At 52.9% G+C, this 17500-nt stretch overlaps 1 long non-coding RNA gene across 2 annotated transcripts in view; it reads right to left on the reverse strand.

Annotated features, from left to right (window-relative positions):
• The window catches only part of LOC138859167 (uncharacterized), a 92683-nt gene that overhangs the window by 46375 nt on the left and 28808 nt on the right, over positions 1-17500 (reverse strand). For both annotated transcript variants that reach the window (XR_011398282.1, XR_011398281.1), the window contains exon 2: positions 9465-9994. This is a non-coding gene — a long non-coding RNA (uncharacterized lncRNA). The remainder of the gene's footprint in view (positions 1-9464; positions 9995-17500) is intronic.

Below are 17500 nucleotides of genomic sequence, written 5' to 3' on the forward strand. Positions count from 1 at the left end.
GTTCGTGTGCATCATCATCATTATTCTTTTTTCTCCGTTCCTAGTCTTCGTGTCATCTTTGTCGTCATCAAAATAACGATCCCAATGAAGCCACTCGGTACTGCCATTCACCGCCTTCCCAAAACCAACATCACCGACACCATTCGACCAACACCAGCATTAAACAAGGAACACGCCCGTTTAATACCAACATATTCACGACGCCATTCTCGTCATCCCAGGAAAGCGAAAGCAAACAGGCGTCTGCAGCCAGCACTATACGTGTGGACTTGCGTGCATGCGTAGGTGTGTGCGTGCGTGCGTGCGTGCGTGCGTGAGTTGTCGTGGGAATACTCGGTTCGGCGGAAGAAGGGCATAAGCATCTCAAAAGCATCTTTCTTTGATTTGCTTCTCGTGTCATTTCCGAAGAAATTTCTCAGTGTGATGCCAGAATTGTGGAGATGAACGAGGTGTGATGGAGGAGAATGAGAGAGAGAGAGAGAGAGAGAGAGAGAGAGAGAGAGAGAGAGAGAGAGAGAGAGAGAGAGAGAGAGAGAGAGAGAGAGAGAGAGTTAGAGAGAGAGAGTTAGAATTAGTCAGACAGGCACCCAGAAAAATAGACAGATACATAAAAAAACATAAAAGAATGAAGAAAATAGAAAGACAACGAGAAGAAAGAGGAGGAGGAGGAGGAGGAGAAGACCAAGAAGAATTCATAAACTACGGCGGGTTGTCTCGGAGCCGCCACTTGCAATGGACGGGCCTTCATGGTGACGCTTGCAAGGAATCTGCCCGACGCTGCAATCCATTTGCAATACTGTATCTGGGGAGGAGGAGGAGGAGGAGGAGGAGGAGGGAGGAGGAGGAGGGAGGAGGAGGAGGAGGGAGGAGGAGGGAGGGAGGAGGAGGAGGAGGAGGAGGAGGAGGAGGAGGAGGGGGAGGAGGGGGAGGAGGAGGAGGAGGGAGGAGGAGGAGGAGGAGGAGGAGGAGGAGGAGTGGGAGGGAGGGAGGGAGCGTGGAGGAGTAGGAGGGAGGGAGGGAGGGAGGGAGGGAGAAAGAAAAAAAGAAAAGAAGCAGGAACGGAAGGAAGCAAAAGAAGAGAAGAGACAGAAAGAAGAAGGACGATAAGTGGTACAAAGAAGTGAAAAAGGGGGATACAGAAAAAAGACAAAAAATGTAGACAAGAAAGGAGCGAAGAAGAAGAAAAGGAGGAGGAAAGGCGCCAGCGGGGCAAGGCGAGCGAGGGAGGCGTCGAAGGATGTCAAAATATGGCCTACCCCCATCCCCCCCACCCCCCCACCCCACCCCGGCGCAGGGCATAAGCATCCTCAAAATATTCGTCTCATATGCACAGGCATCCGAGGAGCTCAAGCGAGAGCTAAGAGAACTGAATTCTTCCACTTGGGGCATCCGAACGATCCACATTCCACGCACACACACGCAATGACACACACACAATGACACACCCACATACACACACACACACACACACACAATGACACACACACACACACAATAACACACACACACACACACACACGCACACACACACACACACACACACACACACACACACAAGACGTTTTTCCGAGACACTTGCCCGCTCTGGCCGTCGGTGTAAGGTGTCTACAGACGGCGCTCTTGATGTGGTCGCAAAACAGCTGTAATAGGACGCAAGGGAAGGGGTGGGGGAAGGGGGAGGGGAGGAAAAGAGAGAAGGGAGAAGTTGGAGGAGAGGAAGAGAAGGGGAAGAGGGGGAAGGGGGGGAGGGGAGGGGGAAAGAGAGAAGAGGGAGAGAGAGTTGGAGGAGGGAGAGGGGAAGAGAAGGGGAAGAGGGGGAGGAGGGAGGGGTAAGGGGAGGGGGGAAGGGAAGGGGAAAAGGGAACAAGAAGAAACGGGAGGAAAGGGGAAGGGGAGGGTCAAGGAGTCCAGAGGCCGTGCCAGCATTTTAGCCCTTAGGTCCGGGTGGCCGAAAGGTCGTGATTCCTTGAGACAGATGCGTGATGTGGCGGCAAATAAGGCTGTCGTGTCACACCCTCGCTCGACCCCCCCCTCCCCCTCCCCCTCCCTCCCCCTTGCACCACATCCCAGCCAGCAGTCACGGGAGATTTTTTTTTCCTTATCTTGATGTGTCTTTCTCTTCTGATTCTTCTTATGTCTCCCTCCCTATATATATATATATATATATATATATATATATATATATATATATATATATATATATATATATATATATATATATATCTTCCCCCAGTCCTCTAAATTACACAACAGATTTATGATTCTCGGTACACACGCACACGCACGTACATAACCATAACACACACATACGCACACGACCGTACGCTTTCGCCCGTCCGGTCTGTCACGCAGTCTGTTCACGCAATGTGTGTGCACACGTGACTTTCGCAATTTAAGTGTATGGAAGATTAGAAGTTTTTTTTTTTTTTTTTTTGGTCGGCGAGGAAAGAGATTCTGTTGGAATTTCCCGCCGGGATGGCGCGGGATGACAGGGTCGCCTTCGTCGCGAGGCGGGCGGCCGGGCTGGTCTCTTGTCGTTATCATTGTTTATCATCATCATCTTTATCACATCATCATCGTTATCAGTACTATCGTTATCATCATCATGATCACCACCTTCATTAGCATCATTATCATTAGCATCATTATCATCGCCCTTCGGATTGCGCTCTCGGATGGCCCCGTCGGGTCGCCAATAGGCCAGATAGCCCTTCCGAATGGCCTACTGGGATGGCCCTCTGGGATGGCCCTCTGGGATGGCCCTTTGAATGGCCCTCTGGCATGGCCCTCTGGCATGGCCCTCTGGCATGGCCCTTTGGACCCCCGTCGGATGGCTCGAGGCGAGTCACGGCGGCTGAGGAAACCTCCCGAAGCACAAGGTCTCCGTCGGCGTGACTCGCGGAGGCCGGCGGAGGAGCTGACGTAAGGCGTCAATGTCGCTCTTGATCGCGGCTCCTTTTTATTTGTCATATTTATTGTTCATCCCTTTTTGCCACGTTTTTTGTATCTTTGTTTTTTTCTTCTCTGTTCTCTCTCTTCTCGAATGTCTATCAGTTTATACATAATGTTATCTCTCTATGTATATATATATATTTTTTTCTCTATTACTCTTCCCTTTTTTAGTTTTTCTTCATTCTATATATATATACTTTTGTTATAGCTTACTCACTATTTATCAATGTCTCTCTCTCTCTCTCTCTCTCTCTCTCTCTCTCTCTCTCTCTATATATATATATATATATATATATATATATATATATATATATATATATATATATACTTTTGTTATAGCTTACTCACTATCTATCAATCTATCTATATATTTATATATCTATCTATTGATTTGTCAGTCTATCTATCTCTGTCTCTCTCTGGCCCCCTCTCTCTCCGCCGGGTGTGCGTGCATGCGCGTGCGTGCCAAATGATTTAGTGACATGTTGCTATGTCATACACGAAAGCGTGGTCTCACGTAATGACTGGCGACAGAGATCGAGTATACTTTTTGTACCCATTTTGCGGCGGGAGTGGTCGAGCTAAAAAGGTATGAAGGAGGGGAAAGAAAAGCCAAATGATAATGACAATACATGTAAAATCATATCCGCCATCACACACACACAGGCACACGCGCAGCCTAAACAAACACACACACACACACAGAGGAAAATCCCCCCCCCCTCCCCACACACACAAGAACAGACACTCAAATGACCCATTAAATCCCTCCATTAATCCCCACACGGAAACGGGTTCAGCGCGCAGTTCCCAGAGCACACTGCTAATGGCTGTCCTGTCTGCGTTTACAAATCATTTACTTTATTTACTAAATGATTTACCGGACATCCTTGCGGCGCTGTTTGAACGGCGAAGAGGCGGTGGCTGATTGGCTGGCTGAGGGGGGAGGGAGAAGGGGGAGGGGAGAGGGGAGAGGGTGAGGGGAGGGGGTGAGGGTGAGGGGGAGAGGGTGAGGGTGAGGGGAGAGGGGAGAGAGAGAGAAAGAGAAGGAGGAGAGGGAAAAAGGAGAAGACAGAGGCGTAAATAATACCCACAGAGATAAAAATGTTTTGAATGCGACACCCAGAGACTGATCCCAAAAAGCTATCGACGTCTACGGTACTCCAAACTCCCCCAAATCCAGCTCCCGAACCCGCGTCCCTCTCCTCGCCTCCGTCGCCTCCGCCTTCGCCTCCGTCGCCATCTAGCAACAGGCGAGCGGGGATTGCGTCAGCGGCGTGAGTAATGTCCCCCCGGAATCCGGTTTGCTTTTGAGCGGCGGCGACGGCCTGTCTCCCGCGGCGGATCCCGGGACTGATCTGACACGGCGCCGCCCGTCGAACGAGACAGGTTCGCTTAACATGAAGCTCTTCCGATTAAATTTATCTCTCGGTAACTCGCCGAACCAAAGGCAAACAGCATCAACACGATTAAAAAAAGAGGGAGAACGAGAGGAGGAGAAATCGAGACAAGAGAAATCACCTTCGGCCCGCGACCAGACGGCCATCTTGTCAAGCCGGACTCATGTCCATCTTCATTAACCCTTTTTTCCCCGCCTTCAATCAACCTCCCCCCCTCCCCCTCACCCCCTGTGGTCATCGTAGGGCCAAGATTCCGCGCGGGTCCATTGTCACCGCCGTAATTACCGAGTCATCGTTATCAAGCCATTGTCATCATCATTAGGGGAAGCGCGACGGCCCGCGAGTCTGCTTGTGTTCCCTCTCGCCGAGTTGGCTCTCGGGCGATGATCGAGGGAGAGAGGGAGAGAGAGGGAGGGAGGGAGGGAGGGAGGGAGAGGGAGGGAGGGAGAGGGAGGGAGAGGAGGAGGGAGGGAGGAAGGAAGGAAGTGAAGGAGGGAGGAAGGAAGAAATGAAGGAAGGAAGGAAGGAAGAGAGATAAGAAAAGAGAGAGAGAGAGAGAGAGAGAGAGAGAGAGAGAGAGAGAGAGAGAGAGAGAGAGAGAGAGAGAGAGAGAGAGAGAATCAGACAGACAGACAGCCAGAGCGCCCACACAGCCCGCGGGCGTGTTTATCGGGCGTCGCTAATGGCTCGCCTCCGATGATCCAGGAGCGGCGGCCTTCGTCTTCCGCTCCTTCCTCTTCCCTCTTTTCGTTGTCGTCTTCCTAGTCCTCTCCTTCTCTTCCTCTTAGCTTTCTTCTTCTTTTCCATCTTTGACTTTTTCAATTTATCTTTTTTTTCTGCGTCTTCTTCTTTATCCTTTTTCCCCTTTGATTTATCTTATTCTTCTAATTTTTCTTTCTTCTTCTCCCCTACCTCCTCCGTTTCTCCCTCTTCTAGTCCCTCCTCTTCCCCCTTCCGCCTCTTCTACTCGACCTCTCTCCTCCTCTTCTGCCTTCTTCTGCCTCCTCTTCTCGTCCCTCTTCCGCCTCCTCTTCCCCCCCCCTTCTCCTGGTTCCTCCCCCCCCCTCCCCCCCTCCGAGGCCCGGGTGGCGCGAGTCCCGATTCATCTGCTGCCTAATTGCTTGCGAGCGCTGCCTGCCAATGAGTTTACTGAGGCGATAAACCAGCCGGAAAATGTCATTGGAGACTTAATTATTGCGCAGAAGGGGGGAGGGAGGGAGGGAAGGAGGGAGGGAGGAAAGGAGGGAGGGGGAAGGAGGGAGGGATGGAGGGAGGGGGAGGGAGGGGGGGGGAAGGAGGAAGGAGGGAGGGAGGGAGGGAGGGAGGGGAGGGAGGGAAGGAGGAAGGAGGGAGGGAGGGAGGAGGGAGGGAGGGGAGGGGGGGAGGGAGGGGGGGAAGGAGGGAGGGAGGAAAGGAGGGAGGGGGAAGGAGGGGGGGATGGAGGGAGGGGGAAGGAGGGAGGGAGGGAGGGAGGAGAGTGGGAGGGAAGAGGGGGAGTGGAAGGAGAAGAAGAGAGGGAGGAAAAAGGAGGGAAGAAGGTACTAGAAGGAGAATAGGGAAAAAGAGAATGAGAAGGAAACGGGGAGAGAGAATGGAGAGGAGAGGGAAAGGTGAGCGTATGGGAGGAAGGGAAGGCGGAAGGGTGGAGGAGGAAGAAGATCCCCAAGAGGAGGAAAGTGGAGGAGTGGAGCAGATGCGGATTCTGCCATACTCGCCGTCGCGTTTTTCCTCCTCCTCCTCCTCCGCCTTTCCCGTTTTTCGAAATCGTTTTCTCCGACTCGCAGCCTCAATTATCGTATCACTGCATCTGGCGGAGTCACGAGTGAGATAAACATACATGTGCGCTGCCTCAAAAAAAACAACAACAATCAGAATACAACGACTTTCACCCTAGATTTTGCGTAGCCGTGAGGGAGAGACAGTTCAGTATGGACAAATCAAACGCCCATTTTTACGTAAATGAAACGCCCATTTTTGCTTAAATCAAACGCCCATTTTTGCTTAAATCAAATGCCCATTTTTATTCACATTTCCGAAAGCGGGTACAATGGGGTATTTTCCAAGGCAGCGTCAGGGAAAAAGAAAAAGAAGGAGAAGCGAACAGGAGAGAGAGAGAGAGAGAGAGAGAGAGAGAGAGAGAGAGAGAGAGAGAGAGAGAGAGAGAGAGAGAGAGAGAGAGAGAGAGAAGGAAAGAGAGAGAGAGAGAGAGAGATAAAGAGAGAGAGAAAGAATGCCGCCCACCTTCGTGCGACACAAGTCTTCCTCCAAGAAACATCTTCCACCCACTATGCCCACTCCTTCCCCCTCCCCCCCCCCCCCCCCCCCTCCTTGCCCTCCCCCCCATGATTGCAGGGCTTGCCTCTTGTTCTGCTCGTAATTTATGATGATTGGCACTTCCATTGTAATTTACTTTAGTTTCTGTTCAGCCTAATTGGTGTTTATTGTTCCAGCACTTAAGGAACTTCAATAAAGGATCTTTTTCTCTTTCTCTCTCTCTTTTTTTTCCTCCCTCTCCCTACTCCCCCTCCTCTCTCTATCATTTCCTCCCTCCTGCTCCTCCTCTTCCTACACTCACATTGAGAGAGAGAGAGAGAGAGAGAGAGAGAGAGAGAGAGAGAGAGAGAGAGAGAGAGAGAGAGAGAGAGAGAGAGAGAGAGAGAGAGAGAGAAATTAGAGATTGTGAAATTAGAGATTGAGAAACTGAGTGAAAAACATAATAACAGATGGATAGAGAGTGAAAGAAAAACAAATCTGAAAGAGAAAGAGAAAGAGAGAAAGAGAGAATGAAAGAAAGAGAGAAAGGAAGAAAGAAAGAGAGAAAAAGAGGAGACAGCAGAAGGCTCATCGTCGTGGGCAGTGCATCTGGCATGCTTTATTAATGCCGCAAATTGTGAGCAATGGCAGCACGCCTTCCCGTCAGCGGATTAATATTTTGGAGTCCCGCGGGCGTCGAGGCGGGCGGGCGGGCGGGCGGGAGGGAGGGAGCGGGCGGACTAAGACAAAGTAGGATTTCTTTGACGGTTTTATCTACAAATTCTTTGCTGTTGTTCGAAATAGATTCGCTGGATGTATATTTTACTTTATATTTCATCTGTATTGCAGATTCACTGATCGTTTTCTGTATGTTTTGGTTTTGCAAAAATGCCTTTTCCAAAACGGAAAAGGAAGGGATAAGGGAATGTAACTTTTTGAGGCTAAGAAGTACCTCTGGAACGCGAAAGCACGATCCGGGGAACAAATGGTTATGATAATTAAAGTGTAAAGAGATATATATAGTGAGTGAGAGAGAGAGAGAGAGAGAGAGAGAGAGAGAGAGAGAGAGAGAGAGAGAGAGAGAGAGAGAGAGAGAGAGAGAGAGAGAGAGAGAGAGAGAGAGAGAGAGAGAGATAATAACCAGTAAGCTCTTCTTCTTAAGCAGGCACTTCCATTTACCGAGCCCGCCCATTCCAGCTGACCTGACCAGCCCGAAGGACGCCAGAAATTCTGAAATCATGTTCTTGAAATATGAGCAATTGTCATACAGGCAGAGATGCTTTCCGCGCAAAGGCATTGATTGACAGGGACTTGACAGGAGCTTGACAACAGAATTTTCCCAAGCAGAAGAGAGCCGAGAAAGAGGAGGAGGTGAAGGAGGAGGAGGAGGAAGAGGAGGAGGAAGAGGAGGAGGAGGAAGAAGAAGAAGAAGAAGAAGATGAGGAGGAGGAGGAGGAGGAGGAGGAGGAGGAAGAGGAGGAGGAGGAAGAAGAAGAAGAAGAAGAAGATGAGGAGGAGGAGGAGGAGGAGGAGGAGGAGAAAAGGGAGAGCGGAATGTAAAGAAAAAAAATGTATATAGTCACTGTATGGTGAAGTCCGAGAGAGGCGTTTCAACACGGATCCCCCTTTTTACCTGCATGAAAGTACCGTTCTTTTATAATGCTAGAAATCGCGAACCTTGACAATCTTTTTTATGTGACGTTGAGAATACACTTTACGAGCCTTGATTTTTTTTTCTTTTTCTTTTTTTTTATAGGTGATGCTGAGAATACACCGATGATTATTCTTGTGCAATGGAGATCTGTCAGAAAGGGGCTTGCGTGTTCACTGTTCACCCCCCCCCACCTGCCCCCTCGCCCCCTCCCCCCCTCCTTGGGAATATCTTGGGAGTGAAGTGTGGAATTTTGAGCGAAAGTGTAGAGGAATGAAGAGGCAGAAAGACGCGGGGAGATGAAGAAAGAAAGAAAGGGGAGAGAGGTATTGCGGAAGAGAGAGAGAGAGAAAGAGAGACAAACAGATAGAAAGATCGATAGAAAGCTAAATAGACATACAGATAGATAGATAGAGAAAAAGGAAGAGAGAGAGAGACGGAGAGAGAGAGAGAGAGAGAGAGAGAGAGAGAGAGAGAGAGAGAGAGAGAGAGAGAGAGAGAGAGAGAGAGAGAGAGAGAGAGAGAGAGAGAGAGAGAGAGAGAGTATAAAAAAATTACCTCTAGACTTACGCAATGGGTTCCTCGTAAGAAGAAGAAATCAGCATATGACTAAGCTAGATTCCCTCCCCCCTCCCCCCCTCCCTCCCTCTCCTCCAGACTTCAGAAATCGTAAAAGACCAGAAAGAGGAGAAGGAAAATATCCAATAATAACGGACAGGAAATCAGAGCAATTAGTCGCAGAGCTCAGTTTCTTCAAGAAAGAAATTCCAAAACAGAACGCAATTATAAGCATCTCCTCGTCTCCTCTCGCGCCTTGAGCATCTCCTGGTTGAAGGGAGAAGATACCTTATCAGCAGGACACGAGTAGACAACCCTCTTGGCGAAAAAAAAAGAAAAAAAGAAAAAAAGTCGGAGGACAACCTTACTGCCGAGGAAGAGACAAAAAAAAAAAAAAAAGAAAGAAAAAAAAAAAAAACACGACAAACAAACAGGAGGGACGCCCTGGCACAGACGGGGCTGCGCAGCGGGGCCGCCGACGCAGCCACGTCAGGTGTCCGAGCTTGCGCCTGAGAGAAGCTCGTGCGACAGAAGGTAATGAAGCGCGTGCGGAGACACAGGTAAGATAGCGATGTTTCCTCTTTGATCTTTGCTTCGTCTGAGCTTTCTGTCTTTTGGAATGGCAAGACGAAAGGAGGGCGGGTACTCACGTTTCTTCTTGGAGTCGTCGGGGCTCGGCTGCTGCATGATGTTCTGGGCGACCACCTGGTGTGGCGTCGGCGGCGTCGGGATGTCCATGGTAATCATGAAGAGAGCTTCTTCGGCCACGGTTACAAGCGCAAGGACTTCGCTCCCGAGGGCGCCGCGGCTGACGGAGGCGAGGGCGGGGCGGGCGGAGTGCGTGGGACGTGGGAGGTCGGAGGCGAGGCTCCTTCGACACACACGCTCACTCACACACGCACACGCTCACACACACGCACACACACGCTCACTCACGTGCTCGTCACAGCCCGCGGGAGGTGCGGGCGGCGAGGGCGGCGGAGCGGTCACTGGCGGGCGGAGGTGCACTAGTCCAGCGCGCGCTGGGGCTAGTGACGCGGGCGGGCGCTCCTGCGGCAGGATGCGGGCAGGTGGATGACCCCGGCGGAAGGAGGAGTCCTGGGCGGGATCGAGCGGCCTGTAGCGGCAGGAGCGGGAGGAGCAAGGGCGGCCTGTCAGTCTCTCATCGGCGCACGGAATCCTGCAAGGAAGGCACAGCTAGGTTAGTCTCTGGCGCCGTCCTGGGGGGGGGGGGTGTCCTGCGGGAGAGAGTCCTCGCAAGGAGCCCGCGAAGGACCTTAAATCTACGCAGAGCGAGGAGCCGAGTCGCCTCGAAGGAGTCGGAGAGTCCCTGGCAGCCGTGACTGGAGAGTCCCGTCGGCGGGTCTTTGGCGCCGCGGGACGAAGGGGCGGCGCCACGGGACAGGTAACGGGCGGACCGGGGGGGGGGGGGGTACAGCACAGCCTCGCAGATGCAGACTCTCTCTCTCTCTCTTTCTCCATTCCTCTTTCTCTCTCTCTCTCTCTATTCCTCACTTTCTCTCTCTCTCTCTCTCTTTCTCTCCATTCCTCACTTTGTCTCTCTCTCTTTCTCTCTCTTTCTCTCCATTCCTCACTCTCTCTCTCTCTCACTCTTTCTCTCCATCCCTCACTTTCTCTCTCTCTCTCTCTCTCTCTCTCTCTCTCTCTCTCTCTCTCTCTCTCTCTCTCTCTCTCTCTCTCTCTCTCTCTCTCTCTCTCTCTCTCTCTCCTCCTCCTCCTCTCTTTTCTACAACTTTTTTCTATCTTTACCGGGTTTTAAGCACGACCCTCAACTTCTGAAAAAAGACACGCACATAATACATCAACAAAGAAAAAATTAAAAATGAAAAAAAGGGTAAAAATATTCCTTTCGACAAGTCAACGCCAACAAACTTCTCTACCTCTTTTATCACTTTGCCAACTTTTGTATCTACATTATCATCTTATTTTTTCTCTCTCCGGCATTCTTGTTCACAGTCGGATAATTGGCGACCAAAGAAAGTGGCCAAACACCTTGGTGGTTCGGGGACCAAAACAAAAGAAAAAGAAGAGAGAGAGAGAGAGAGAGAGAGAGAGAGAGAGAGAGAGAGAGAGAGAGAGAGAGAGAGAGAGAGAGAGAGAGAGAGAGAGAGAGAGAGAGAAACAGACAGACAAACAGATATTAAAACAAACAAAAAGAAAGAAAGAGAAAAAGGAAAACAGACAAAGACACGAAGAAAAAAGAGAAAAATTAATTTCCCGAGCGGCGGCGGCGTGTGTTCGGACGGGATCGCTACCTATGCATTAGCCTCCTCTGGCTGCGGCTTCGGCCCCGTCATTGTGCTCAGCGAGAGTCAATAGTTACTCCGCGCGGGTCTCGGATCCGCTGCAATCAGGCCCTTATTTATGGGGATGTTTCGGGGTGGGGGGCGAGGGAGGGGAGACAGGAGAGGGGGGAAGGGAGAAGGGGGAGGGGAGAGGGGGAGGGGAGAGGGTCAGCACGGAGCAATTCCGCCGCCCACTCTTCCTCCGACGGCACCTCGCTTCTGGCAGGCGGGGGCAGGCGGGGGCGCCGGGCATCTCCTCTCATCTCTCTCTCTCTATATTTATTTTTCTCTCTCATTTGCTCTCTCTGTCCTCTTATTCCTTCTTTCCATGTTCTTTTGCGTGTTCTCTTCCTGTATTACGGACTGTGAGGGAAGGAGGAGGAGGAGGAGAGGGGAGTAAGAGGAATAGGGAAGGTGGGAAGGAGAAGTAAAGGAAGAAAGGAGGAGGAGGAGGAAGGGAAGATGACAGTAAGACAGGGAGGAGGGGAAGAGGACAGGAAAAGGGAGGAGGATGAGAGGAAGGGAGACAGTGGAAAGGAGAGGAGGGAGGGGAGGGGGTAACAAGGGGGCCGAGGAACAGGGTCGAGGATGGGCGTGTTCCAGCCGCCCATCCTTGCCGCCACGCCCGCCCCGATCAAAGAGAACCCCCTTTACGCCAGGATCTCTCCTCGCCCACAAAAGGGAAAAGAAAGAGCACACGAGGCGAAAACAAGAACAAAAAGGGGAATGGAGAGAAGAAAGGAAAGAGGCCGTTAAAGAGGAAGCTTTCAGCCGCTCGTATCTCCCCTACTTAGGGCGTCCGGGAGTGGGCGCGCGGCCGAGGCTCAGATCGGGCGCGATACGAGAGTCACGAGGCGCGCCCCGAGCTGACGACGATCCCTTCCAAGCGGCCATTTTGAGCCCGCACTCCCTGTTTAACCCACGCCCTTTTACAGCCCATCGTATTCTTCCTCCCTTCGCCCTATCTTCTCCCTCCCCGATCCCCATTTCCCTCCCTCGCTCCCTCCCCTCCCCCCCTCGACCGCCCATTCTATCGGTCGAAAGGGTTGGCGCGAAGGGAGGTCATCGACCTCGTCTCCTTTTCCGGAGTGCCATCAGTGCCTTTTCTTTGGTCTTCTCCTTTCGCTTTTATCTCCTTCTCCCTCTCACTCCCCGTCTTTGGGTTTTATCCCATGTCTTTCGTTCTTTCTCTTCGCTTTTATTCTTCTCTTCCGTCTGCCTCCCTCCTGCGCTTCTTGCGGTGCCTCTCGCGCGCCCTCTCGCCCTCAGGCAGCGAGATCAGTCAGTGGATATTAATATTTATAAGTTTCAGTTCAGCGGCCTGCATGGAGCTCTGTCTCTCTCTCCTCTCACTCTTCCTTGCTTTCTCCCTCTCCTCTCTCTCTCTCACACTTTCTTTTCCCTTTTTTTTCGAGGAAAACTTTCAAAGGAAAAGCAAGCAACGCGTTTGGCGACCACGCCTTTTTGCGCCTCATTTCGCGTTTGCTGATCAATCGCGCCCGACGGAGGCCGTGAAGGCCTGTGCCGACGCCCTCCGAGAGGCGCGAGGGAGGAATGAGAGTAAGAAAGAGGAAGAGGAAGTAAGAGGAAGAAAAGGGTTGTTAGACTCCCTGAGCGGCCGGCGCAGAGCCGCCCGCTAGAGCGTCTCCCAAGCGCCCCAAGCGGGGGCGCAGAAGGAGACGGGGCCGCGGCACTTAGCGCTCGGACGGGACGCAGCGCCATAATTCACTGCCCTCGGAGGCAGTCTCTGACGAGGCGCCCTTTTTATCTGCGTTCTCACTCCTAAGGAGCTTTTTTCTCTTCCTTCGCGCTTCCTATCGCCGCGCCGACGACCCGGAGGCGGGCTAATAGGGCCGATAGCCGGCGCTGACGAGGCGAGGAGAGCGGATCACACCCTGGCGATAATTACGGTTTCCTTACGGCGGGATCGATCCCTATCTCGAGGCGCGACACGCCCTCAGCCGAGCCTCCGCAAGGATGCCTCTCCTTCCTGTCCTCCAATCGGACCTCTCCCGCGCCTCTTTATATCCTTTGTCCTCTTCGTGTGCATATAGTCTCTTCCTCCTTCCTCCCACCCTCTCGTCCTCACCCTCTCGTCCTCACCCTCTCCCCCTTGCCCTCCTCCGTCCATCTTTTCCTCCTTCGCCCTCCCTGCCCTTCGTCCTCCTCCGCTCCTCCATCTCCCCGTCACATCTCTCTCCCGAGGGCGAGCGAGTCCGTTATCCGGGAGAGAAGGACCTCCCGTGTCGGGCGCCGGCCGTCCTCCGCGCCGATGGACAGGGAGAGGGAGAGAGGGAGAAGGAGAGAGGGAGAAGAGAGGGAGAAGGAGAGAGGGAGAAGGGGAGAGGGAGAAGGAGAGAGGGAGGAGAGAGGGAGGAGAGAGGGAGAGGGAGAGAGGGAGAAGGAGAGAGGGAGACGAAGAGAGGGAGAAGGAGAGAGGGAGAAGGAGAGAAGGAGAAGAGAAGGAGAAGGAGAGAGGGAGAAGGAGAGAGGGAGAAGGAGAGAGGGAGAAGAAGGGAGGGAGACGAAGAGGCGGGAAGATGGGAGAGTGTGAGATGGTAGGGGGAGACAGAGAGAGGAAGAAATGGATATAGGGAAAGAGGGGCAAGGAAGATAAAGCAAAGAATTTAAGGGGGATAGGGAGAAGACAAGAAAATAGAATAAGAGAAGGTACTACTCGAATATGGGAAGAAGAAGAAGAAAAAAAAAGAAAGATAGGAGGCATAAACGAAAAGACAAGCGGGAAAATAATAAAAAAAAAAAAAAAAAAACGGAGAGAAGGAAAGGAACTGTAAAGACGAGAGCAACAAACCGAGAAGCGAGGGAGATGGGGGGGTGGGTGGGGGGGGGGCGCAGCAGCCATAGGTCCCGAAGCTGAACAAACATCTCTCTTGAGGAATGGCGATTGTCTTCGGCCCATCTCCTTATCGCTCGCCACAATTTGTCAAGAGAGACGGCGAGGATGAGCAGGGAAGGGAGTGGTTAGGGGGGGGGGATACGAGAGGGTAAGGGAGAAGGGGTATGCGATGGGACGGTCGAAAGGGTAAGGGAAGATGGGAGGGAGGGAGGGAGGGGGCGGTGGGAAGAGAATAGGGAACGAAGGGGGTAGGGGAAAGGGGCGAGAGATAGGGGGAGGGAGGAGGGGAAGGGTAAGAAGGAGGGACGGAAAACCACTTATGACGGTGATATGCAGGTGTTACGCCCCCTACATGGCCCTCGCGCCGTCACAGCTGATCACATAATTACAGGTAGAAGGACCCGAGCCTCGGCGGGCTGAGGGCAGTCGGGGCATCACCTGCTCCGGTGTTTACACTATTTAATGAGAAAGAGAGAGAGAAAGGAAGAGGGAGAGGGAGAGAGAGAGGGAGAGAGAGGGGGAGAGAGAGAGAGAGAGAGAGAGAGAGAGAGAGAGAGAGAGAGAGAGAGAGAGAGAGAGAGAGAGAGAGAGAGAGAGAGAGAGAGAGAGAGAGAGAGAGGGAGAGAGAGAGAGAGAGAGAGAGAGAGAGAGAGAGAGAGAGAGAGGGAGAGAGAGAGAGAGAGAGATGGGGAGAGGGAGAGAGAGAGGGAGAGGGAGGAAGGGAGGGAGAGGGAGAGAGAGAGAGAGAGAGAGAGAGAGAGAGAGAGAGAGAGGGAGAGGGAGAGGGAGAGGGAGAGGGAGAGAGAAAGAGAGAGAGAGATGGAGAGAGAGAGCGCAACAGGTTCCCCTTCTCGCCTCGCCTCCGACGCCGGGGCCCCATTCCCACCTGGCGTTTCCTTCACCAGCACACCGAAGCGGCCTACGAGAGCGAGGGGCACCGCCCCCCCCCCTACCTCCTCCACGGCGCGCGTCCGCCCTCCATCCCGGCACAAGTCCGGCGGGATGATTCGCTAATCGGCGGCCGGCTCGTCCCCCGTCGCGCCCGACATGTAGATTATTGATTCGGTTGCTTGGCCGAACATCAGGTCGAGATGGGCGCCGGGATGCTGGACATGGGCGAGCGGGGCGGGCGGGGGAGCGTGGCAGGGGAGGGGGGCGCGCCATGGGACGGGAGGGGGAGGGGAGGGGGGTAGACGCCAGTAGAAGAAAACGGGAATTCAGGGGAGACTCTCGCAGCCCGAGCGCCGGCGCGGGAGAACTCCATTATTTTACGATTGTTGGCTCTCTGCGGGGGCCGAGCGCGATGCAGGCGATGTTATCAGCCCGAAGGCGGCCTCGGGAGGAGCCAGCGCCCTTCGGAGCTCGCTGACGGATTGCCAAGCAGATGGAGACGCGAAATTATATCTATTTATATATCCCGAAGGATGCAGGAGCCTTTTCTTTGTGGCGAACGAAGGGTTTCCTGACTCCATTTCCCTCTCGCCTGCAAATAAGCCGTAACGTCTTCATTCATTCGCGCGCTCGTAACTGTTTCTCGGAGCGCTTCAGCCCAGAAAAGTTATTATCCACGTCCCGTGGCTAGAATTCCATTATGAACGATCCTTAATAGAGATTTTTAGCAAGGGCCGCTTTCGTATCCCCGGCCGGGGCGCGGCGGCCTTATCGGCGGGCGCGCTACGGCCGAAAGTGCGCCGGCGCCGCGCCCTCGTCATTCCCCGTCGGGCGAGCGCTTCGGCGAGCGCGGACCCCGACGGCGCCCGCCATAATCTGGTTCATTCCACCGCCGCCGTTATCAATTCATCCATTCACTCGCCCCGCCCCCCCCCCCCCCCCACGGCCACCCTCTCGTCAGCGCCTTCGTCGGTTCTCCGTCGCTCGCCGAAGAAGACGAATCAGACCAAACGCGCCGCTCAAGGGCAAGGTTTTTCCGAGCTCTCATCCTTTTCTCCATCCCTCTTCGTCCCTCTCTCTCCATTTTTCAAACCCTCTATGCTTATTATGAATATTTTTTCTTCATCATTATGCGATTGACAATCTATTGTGTCAAAATGACGAATGCAGACCCCAGGGCGGCAGGAGGGGGGGGGGGGCGGTGGACCCTGATAAGAACAGCGTCGGACATCCTATTTGTTCTCTCTCTCAGTCCTTTTCTCCCTATGTCTATCTCCTCTCCTCCTCTTCCCCTCCCACCCCTTCTTTCTCTTTCTTCTTTCCTCCCTCCCTCCCCCTCCCCCTCTCTCTTCCTTCCTCCTCCCTCCTCCCCCTCCCTCCCTTTGCAATAAAATTATATCATCGATTGAGCGCGCGGCCTTTTGCGAGATAGATCGGGCCTCGTGTGATCGAGAGCTCCATTCGGCGGCCGGCGGATTTGCATAATTCTGATATTCATTAGATTCGTTGCTTCGGTGTATATTTATGGCTGCGTTAAAGACCCACAAACGATGGTCATGAATTGATAATTTCGGCGGATCGCTCCCCCGGACCGGGCGCCGCCTGGCCCTCTCGCCGCCCCCGGAGCAACAGCAGAAGGAGGAGGAACAGTTGAGAAAGGACGACGACAAAAAGGAGAATTAACAAGAAAAGAAATCCTACAAAAAAAGAAATGAAGAAGAAGGAGGAGGAAAAAGAGAGAGAGAGAATCGAGACTTTCTATCACGAAAACGCAATTTAAAATGTCCCCTAAATTAAGGACTGCGTTTTGGGGCTGGCTCGCGGCCATTAATCACGGGCGCTGATCCCGGCGCTGCGTGGCTCCTCATCTTAATAACGCGACGCCGAGGGAGAGGGGGAGGCTGCCGCGGGAGATGAGGAGGAGGAGGAGGCTCTTGCGCTGCCATCAGCCGCCCTTCATCCCCCGCCGGCTCTCGGGAGTGAGGCCTCCTTACCTCCTCCCCGAGGTAACGGCCGCCGCTCCGACGGCGTCTTGCAAGGGCGTCCTGGCTCGCTTACGTCGAGAAAAGGCTTCGGAGAAAGTGTTAGGTCTCGCTCGGCTGTTGGGACGCGGTTGGTTGTTAGGGCAAAGGAGGCTGTTGAGTCACGTTCCCATGTTGAACGTGGGCCGCGCAGAGCCAGACTGCCTTCTCGCTTCGGTGGGACCTCATTATCAACTCGACGTGATTAAGGCTGCCGCCCGAACGGCAGGGCAGCCATCTTGAAAATAAGTGAAAAATTAGCAACAGGCCGCAGCATTTCCTATCGTCACGTGACCAGGTGTGTTGCATGTCAATTGCCTCGCTGGTTCGAGACGATTTCACCGCCGCAGCAAAGAAAAGAAAGGAAAACAATAGAGAAGAAGAGAAAGACAGAAAGAAAGAAAGAGTGAAAGAAAGAATAGAGAAGGAAAGAAAGAAAGAAGATAAAAAAAAAAACACGAAACGGTTCGCTTCAAGATCGGATCTGACGCGGCAGAAGATGAGGCTTCACCTTCAAGGTACGAATCGAGGAGGTTTCCGACGGTGGCGCAAGACGAGAGATTTATTCGCCGTCATTCTGCAAGGTCTTCGGACACCCCCCCCCCCTGCCG

The sequence above is a fragment of the Penaeus vannamei genome, chromosome 40, assembly GCF_042767895.1.
Source record: "Penaeus vannamei isolate JL-2024 chromosome 40, ASM4276789v1, whole genome shotgun sequence".
NCBI lineage: Eukaryota > Metazoa > Arthropoda > Malacostraca > Decapoda > Penaeidae > Penaeus > Penaeus vannamei.